The sequence below is a fragment of the Tamandua tetradactyla genome, chromosome 4 (assembly GCF_023851605.1).
Source record: "Tamandua tetradactyla isolate mTamTet1 chromosome 4, mTamTet1.pri, whole genome shotgun sequence".
Lineage (NCBI taxonomy): Eukaryota > Metazoa > Chordata > Mammalia > Pilosa > Myrmecophagidae > Tamandua > Tamandua tetradactyla.
The window spans coordinates 47,113,047-47,119,524 of NC_135330.1; the positions used below are offsets into that span (position 1 = coordinate 47,113,047).

General features: G+C 33.5%; 1 pseudogene; it reads right to left on the reverse strand.

The window, feature by feature from the left end:
• Positions 1 to 3,160: 3,160 nt before the first annotated feature.
• Positions 3,161 to 3,706, reverse strand: LOC143680233 (FIGNL1-interacting regulator of recombination and mitosis-like; annotated as a pseudogene).
• Positions 3,707 to 6,478: the final 2,772 nt, after the last annotated feature.

The following is a 6,478-nucleotide window of genomic DNA, read 5'->3' on the forward strand; positions in this document are numbered from 1 at the left end:
ATGTTTGTAAGTAGGAGTTCCTAAAGCAATTTAATAACTTGTTCACATATGGATTCTTAGAATAATTTAAATTAAGCTTTATGTTTTCCTTGAGGGTTATTTTTTTCCTTATTGCCTCCTTTCTTTTATATATTTTTTTTGCATCAAAATTGGAAAGGAAGAAATAAAACTCTCACTGTTCTTTTATATTTTAACAGATTTACTGACATAAAGTAAACTTTACAAATCTAAAGGTTATATTTTGATAAGTTTTGACATTATATATGAAACCATCATCATAATCAAAATAAAGAATATATTATTCACTTAGCAAAGCTTTCTTGTGCTCCATTGTAATCCCTACCACTTTCACCTACCCCCCAGCTCCCCACCACAAAGTTATCTCCTGATCTCTTTCTGTCACTATAGTTAGTTTGCATTTTCTAGAGTTATATGTAAATGGATTCATACAGCATGCACACATATTTTCTGGCTTATCTCACACAGTCCGAGCATTTTGAGATTCATCCTTTCCTTGTATGTTTCAATAGTTCATTCATCACTATTACATGAATTAACTTATAACTGTACCTACCACAGTTTGTTTCACCATTGACCTGTTGAAAAACACCTGGACTGTTTACTGTTTTGGGCTATTACAAATAAGACTGATGTGAACATTCATGTACAAGTCATTATATGGATATATGATTTCATTTATTTTGGGTAAATCACAGAAATGGAGTGACTGGATCACATGGCAGGATGTTCACATATTTAGGAAATTACCAAACTGGTTTCTGCCATAAGTGTATGAGACTCCAAGTTCATACAAATCATTGCAGATACTTGGTAATAACAGATGTTTAAATTTTAGCCATTCTGTTAAATGTATCATTATATCTTGATGTGTTTTTTTAACTTTGCAAAATTGATTTCATATATGTTAGAAAATGTAGAGACATAATCACGTAAGTATTTTCACTTACAAAATACATTGTAGGTTGACAAAGCTTCAAGCCCATTTCTGTCAAGTGATAATATAGTCCAGTCCATTCAAGTTTCACTCTAGCGTGTACCACAGTTTAGCTTGCCAATCTTTTCCAGGAGTGCCTCCATTTTCATTAGAAGCCAGTCTGGATCAGGAGACTGTGGGATTAATAACTTAGAAGCCCGTGTTCTGTTTGTTACACTGAATTGAATTCTTCCAGGTGGGATTTTGTATGGGATCTTTTTGCACAAGACTATAAAGATGACCACTTGTTTTTCAATAGTTTTGGCAAAAGGTCCCCAGAAAATTGCTCTTTTCTAGTTTTTCACATTCCACTCAAGCAACTTGAGTATCATCTACAAATGTGGACTTCTAAAGAAAAGGTACAACTTTGTTCTCAGTTTCTTCAGAACTGAAACTCTGTTGAACTCTTTCTTTATAATTTCTTTTCTTCGCAAGAAATTATATGCCTCCAAAATATGCTATTCTTGTATCTAGCTCCTGTAAGGTTGCAGTGAAGCAAAAATACAAGACAGGTCAGCTGGAATTTTGTCCAGGATAGTTTGAGGTATGAAAGTTTTGTCCTCATAGCTAGAGAAGATATCAAATCCAGCATTGCCAAATGAACATGGGCAAGAGGCTCTAGTATGAGTAGTGAGGTCTGCAAAGTTAACTACCTGACTCATCAGCTGAGAGTCTAGAGTTTGAATGAAAAAATCTCAACAGTGGAAGTAAAATGCTGAGTCTTTTGAACATAAGGTTGAGCTGTTACCTTTTCAATATTTAAAAAAAGCCAAAGTTGACTACCAATTTCCATAATTTCAGTTTATTGTTCAATATCTGAAGTCTTGCTAGAAGAACTAATTACAGCAAGCGAAGCAGAAAATATTCAGAGACTCAGATTCTCCCAAAGTGTGAATCCTACTCAACCATTTCCTACAATGTGTGGTGCCTACTTTTGTGACCTTGTTAATAGTTTGTTTCCCAAGATCAGCAGATAAAGCCTGGGAGGAAATATATTGCCACAGAATCAAATTTTCTCTTTCTTTCGGGGAAAATTTCTGCATGAACTCTACCTGATGGGGTGGGGCTATGAAGAAGAAGAGACATCTCAACATTATTGACAGGTTGGTGGACTGATAACATTCTCCAGGAAAATATTTTTATTAAATGAGCCACTATTGGTGGCAAAGGTCTGCAATGAGTTCAACAGTCACAAGGAAACACAGTACATACATAACTAACAATGAAGTGATCATTTGGGGACTAAACACAGCATTACAACATCAACATAGTAACATGCAGTTTTGGAAACAGTTAAGGAACAAAGAAATCCATAAGCATTCACAGATGAAAACAAGCATACTTATAAAGATCGGCAGAAACCTTGGCTATGCTTTACTCTTTACTCCGTGTAAATGAACAGGTAGAGAGAGTTTACTAGAACACTGCTCACAACTGTAGAAATGACTTTGAGTAGAGATGTCCTAGCCATAGCTTCTTAGACTGGGTTTTCTGTGCACCACAGAATTTGCACATCCACTGGCTGAGATGGAGCTTATCCATAATGACAACAAGAAACAGACATTGAAGAAACTGTATCTCATATGACAGATCTAATTTATAGACCCAAACCGATTATATCAGAGTTTGTTGTGAGAAGCTGAGTAATAACTCTGGATGTGGATCCAGTGTTACTAGAAAAGCGCCAGATATTTCCTTCTGTTGTGCTTTAAAAATTACGGCCATATGTAGGCTTGGAGGAAACTTGCCCATATCTAACGGTGAAGCTGGCACAATGTACAAGAATCAGAGAGGAAGCGAAGAAATTTACTAGCATAAAGAGGAGTTCGCAAAGAAATGGGACAATGTTTCATGACGTAATCTGGAGTTTGCATTATCCTGTGTGCGTCTAAGTTATCTGCTTGGCTAACTGTATACAAAAATGGAAGGAGAAGATTTCTTCACACAAGCTAGTAATTATATCTCTGTGTTTCAACTGGCTCTTTATAAGGGACTGGTGCTTAAGGTTTTGCTTAATTATAAGCTTCCAAGTATTGGCATGAAATGCATTGCCCCTACTGGAAATTACAGACCAGATATCCAACAATGAAGGAATTACTATTACCATATTCAAAATATCATCCTCATCCACAAAAGGGTCCATGGAAAACATATCCAGCAATTCTATTAGCTGTTTTGCAAGAGAATAAGTCTCCTTGAAATGAGTCTGGAAGTCTGAAACTAGGTATAAATGCCGAATTTACAGGTGTGCTATTCTTACAATGTACAAATGTACTTTTAATTACATAAAGGACTGGGGAGGGGAGACTAAGAATGTCTTCTAGAATGATAGATTCCTGTGTAGCACGTACAGGTTTACACATCCTGTAAGAGCTCATAAGACGTGCACCATGGTTTTAAAAACATGCCTTGGGTTCTATGGATTTCTGAATTTAGCTGGTCAGTCCTCTTGCTTGACTGGTTAATCCATACAACATGTCATCAGATGAGTTTAGTCTTTGGTAATACTCGAGACAAGAAAGTTTATTGCAATGTCAGGTGTTCTCTAGAGGTAGAAACATTTCTACAGTAATTTTCAGAATTCCATTAAGATAATTCTATTTACAAATATGCTTGATTCAACTGTCAGAATGTTGATACACATAGACAGGAGCCAGGACAGATGACTGGCAGTTGCCAGCATATCTTCTTTTGCCAGTTGCTTAGTTTCATCCTGGGGAATTGCACTTTCTGGACCCGTGATCATGAGACATGCTTCTGTAAGGAATGTGGCTTCTCTCCCTCCTTGTGTTTTAACTTATTCTCCCTTAATATGCATATTGTCATTTCATATGTCTTCTTTGACAAAGTATCTGTTCTTTTTGCCACTTTTTTGTTGGGTTGTTTGTTTTGTTGTGGTTGTTGTTGCCAAGCATTAAGATATCTTTATACATTCTAGTTAAAATTCTTTGTCAGCGTACATGATTTGTATATCTTTTTTTTTTATGTCTGTGGTTTGTCGTCTTATTTTCTTAAGAGACCTGTTTGAAAAGGAGAAGTTCTTATTTTTTATGAAATCAAGCTAATCATTTTTTTTTCTTTTATGGATCATGGTTTTGTTGTAGTGTATAAGAAATATTTTTGAGGAGGGGGTAAGATCAAAAACATCTCATAAGTTTTTATCCAGAAGTTTTATAGTTTTAAATTTTATATTTAGGTCTATAATATATTTTGAGCAATTTTTAGTACATGTATGAAAGTTCATATGGATTGAAGTTCAGATTTTTGCATATAGAGTTTCAATATTTCCTGCAGTATGTACCAAATAGACTGCCCTTTCTCCACAAATTGCGTATGCCCCTTCATTGAAAATCAATTGTCCATATATGTACAGGTCTTTTTCTAGATTCTTTATGTTGTTCCATTGATTCATTTTATCTCCATACTAATAACAAACAATCTCAAGTAGTGTGCTTTATAAAAATTCTTGAAATTGGGTAATGTTATTCTTTAAGTTTTGTTATTCTTCTAAAAAGTTAATTTGGCTATTCTAAGTCCTTTGCATTTGTATGTGAATTTTTAGAAATAACTTCTCAATTTCTATGAAAAAATACTGCTAGGACTTTTATCAAGACTACTTCAAATCTACAGTTTTGAAAATTTAATATTCAGTTTTCAGAGAGCTGATATTTTACCACTGAGTCTTCCCACCTATGAACAGATGCACAGAGCATATCTCTCCAGCTATGGTCTTCATAATTTCTCTCAACAATGTCAACTGTCAGTGTACAGATCTTGAACATGATTTGTCCACTAAATATGAACACATGCATGCTTAATGACTTAGCAATTCTACTCCTAGATATAAACTTAGCAGAATTGCATATATTAATAGACTTGAAAATGTTAATATCCATACTATTTGTAGCATCCCAAAGATGGAAACCACTTAAACTTTCATCAACTAAAGAATAGATGAATTGAGATATATTCATTTGTAGACAATCATAGAAGATTGAGAATATACGCAATAGAACTATATGTATTAAACTACATCATTCCCACTAACATGATATGAAAGGGGGAAAAAACAGGCCCCCAAATGTCAGAACTGTTTTTGTTTTATCTCCACAAACATAAACTCCGTACACTATAAAATCATTCAAATGACAAGTCTATAGCTCAATGGATTTTCACCAAGTGAAAACTCCCCTATAACTAGTATTCAGATCAATAAACAGAACATATTAAAACCCCAGCTCTCATGTGATCTTCCAGTCAATACCAACTCCTGTCAAGGTAACCACCGTCCTGATTAGATTCATTTGCGAGATTTGGGATTTTATGTAAATTAAATCAAAAAGTATGTACTATTTGAAGATGTTAGGAGGTCAGAAAGATTAAGTTAAACGATCAAAAGAGTCATTATATTGAACCTCATCATTGAAAAAAAGAAAAATCATGGAAAATTTTCACAAAGAAAATGCAAACCTAATATTTTACTCCAGTTTTGAAAATGCATATGTTTTAGCTTAACCTACATATTTCTGTATTGTGATATTTGCAGGATTTTTCATATCAAATATTTATACTGCAGATTACTTGCTTTTACAAGGGCAAGGTATTGGTGATTCATATCAAGGAATCAATCTTATGCATAAAAGTAGGCTGCAAACATAGGGTAATTTGCATAAACAGATTTATGGAATTAAACATACCTGGTTTAAAACCTGATTCAGACACTTAGTGTTAGTTTTTTGACTACCTAACGAGATGTTAAAACATCCATCTTGAAAGATTGTTGCAAAGATTGAATTAAAAGGAAAAAGTCAAACTGCTATAACTCCATAAATGCAAGCTGCTGCTTGCTTTTCCATTTTACCATCTCCCTATCTGTCTAGTAACATTTTCAGTGATTCCTAGCATAAAGTCAATGTTTTTTAGCTATGGATTTTCTAAAATGAAATAAAGACATAATTTCAATTTTGACAAATATGAATATGCCCTAGGTGTGTTGAATGTAAAGTACAAAGCAAATAGGTCATTTCAATTAATAAATAAGCCAGAATAATATAGTACAAAATACATATATATAATTATATACTTACATATATTACAATATACTATTTATATATATATAATTACAATATACATTGCAATCTATGAATTGTTCAAGGCATATGGAGGATGTGAGGAATAAAAGCCAAAATTATCAAATAAACTTAGTGTGTTTACACATATCTTCCAGCCTAAACCAAAATCACTCTTATATTAGACACACTGAGATCTAAGCATTTCCAACAGAAGAAATAGAAGACATGTAAAATGCATTTTTTTAAAAACAACTTCTTTGAATAAGAATTGAAAATATTTTTAAATTATTAATAATGATATCTGAACGAAGCTTCATAATTCACTTTCATCAATGAAGGGGAGGTTTTGATATTCAACAGAATACATAAATTTCAAACCCAAACATCATGACAGAAAACAAAAAACAAGATA